At 46.0% G+C, this 1946-nt stretch overlaps 1 pseudogene; it reads left to right on the forward strand.

Moving 5' to 3' along the window:
* Positions 1–1415: 1415 nt before the first annotated feature.
* On the forward strand, positions 1416–1945 carry LOC102849174 (annotated as a pseudogene).
* The last annotated feature ends 1 nt before the right edge of the window (position 1946 follows it).

Raw genomic sequence — 1946 nt, forward strand, 5'->3', positions numbered from 1 at the left:
AGATACCATTTGACCCAGCAATTCCACTACTGGGAATATACCCCGAAGAGACCATAGCTGACATCCAAGCAGATATATGTACACCCATGTTTATTGCGGCTTTGTTCACAATAGCAAGGAGTTGGAAACAACCTAAGTGCCCATCAACAGACGAAGGACTAAAGAAGCTGTGGTATATTCACACAATGGAATAGTAGTCTGCATTGAAAAACAAGGAACTCATGCAATATTATTCAAAATGGGTGACTCTAGAGGACATTATGCTGAGTATCATTATGTAGAAGTATCTCAGTCACAAAAAGACAAATACTGCATGGTGCCACTGTTGTAAAACAGGACTGACCTTGGGGTTGGGGAGAGACCGAGAAAGATGGGTTCAATAATGTATTGTGCATTGAAACAGATGAGGGAGAAAATGGTTTAAAAGAGATATGTGATTAGGTATTTTTTTCTCATGACAGGAGTCTAGAGGGAAGACTACATGGTGGAGTGGACCTGAGGGAGGGTTTGTAAAACAATGAAAGAATTTGTGTTTTACTTTTCCAAGAGGGTAATGTACTAGGGGGGAGGGTTGAGAGGGGAGAAAAGTGCAACAATGAATGAATGGAAATGCAAAGTCTTTGTAAATTTTTACTGAAATTAATAAATTTTTAAAAATAAAGTTAAAAAAAACAATATAATCCATAAAGAATGAAAAAGGTCATTACAGAGAGAGAAGGAAGAAAAAAATGTTTGCTTAATAGAGTGAGTCTGAAAGAATTCCATCTTTTTATATTTTCTGACATAGTTTATGTAGAATTGGTGAAAGTTCTTTTCTGAATGTTTGATAAAATTCACTGGTAAAAAAAAAAAAAGGTGGGGAAAAATACACCAGTGACCAGAAAAAAATAGGAGCAGTGATATTACTCTCTGATAAAATACATTTTAGGCACAAAAACCATCACAAAAGACAAGGAAGATCACTATATAATACTTAAAGTGTCAATAGAGCAAGAGAACATAACTGTAATATCAGTGCACCAAATGATAAAGCTACAAAATATATAAAGCAAATGTTAACTGAAAAAAAAAAATAGACAACACCACTATAGTAGAAGACTTCAATACACCACTCTCAAAAACAACTATCAAAAAGAAACTCAACAAAGATGTTGAAGAATTAAACCACACAATAAACCAACTTGATCTCATAGATATATACAGGCTAATACACCCCAAGAAAGCACAGTATACTTTCTTCTTTAATGTGCATGGAACATTCTCCAGAATAGATAACATGTTGGGTCAAAAAGCAAGCTTCAGCCTCACCGCAGCTCCTCGCTCGCCCCTCCTCTGCCCTCCTCTGCCCGGTGCGCGCGGTGGCGGCCTGGGCCTTGGCCCGCCCCGCCCGCCAGCGGCTGGCGCTCACTGCCGGGATGGCGGAGGCGCTGTCGGGCTCGGGCCCTCCACCCGCTGGAGGGCCGAGAGTTCGAGTACCTGATGAAGAAGCGCTCAGTGACCATCGGGCGCAACTCGTCGCAGGGCTCGGTGGACATGAGCATGGGCCACTCGAGCTTCATCTCCCGGCGCCACCTGGAGATCTTCACGCCCCCGGGCGGCGGCCATGGCAGGCCCCCCCAAGCCGCCCGCGCATCCCCGGCCCGACGCAGGCGCCGGCGGCGACTTCTACCTGCGCTGCTTCGGCAAGAACGGCGTGTTCGTGGACGGCATGTTCCAGAGGCGCGGTGCCCCGCCGCTGCAGCTGCCGCGCGTGTGCACGTTCTGGTTCCCCAGCACGAACATCAAGATGACTTTCACTGCCCTGTCCAGCAAACGCAGGGAGAAGCAGGAGGCTCCCGCATCCCCCGTAATGCCTGTGCAGCCCCAGATCTCGCCCTTGACCATCAACATTCCAGACTCCATGGCCCACCTCATCAGTCCCCTGCCATCCCCGACAGGCACCATCA

This window comes from Elephantulus edwardii, unplaced genomic scaffold (genome assembly GCF_000299155.1).
Source record: "Elephantulus edwardii isolate Elephantulus edwardi_28Jun2011 unplaced genomic scaffold, EleEdw1.0 scaffold00241, whole genome shotgun sequence".
Classification (NCBI taxonomy): domain Eukaryota; kingdom Metazoa; phylum Chordata; class Mammalia; order Macroscelidea; family Macroscelididae; genus Elephantulus; species Elephantulus edwardii.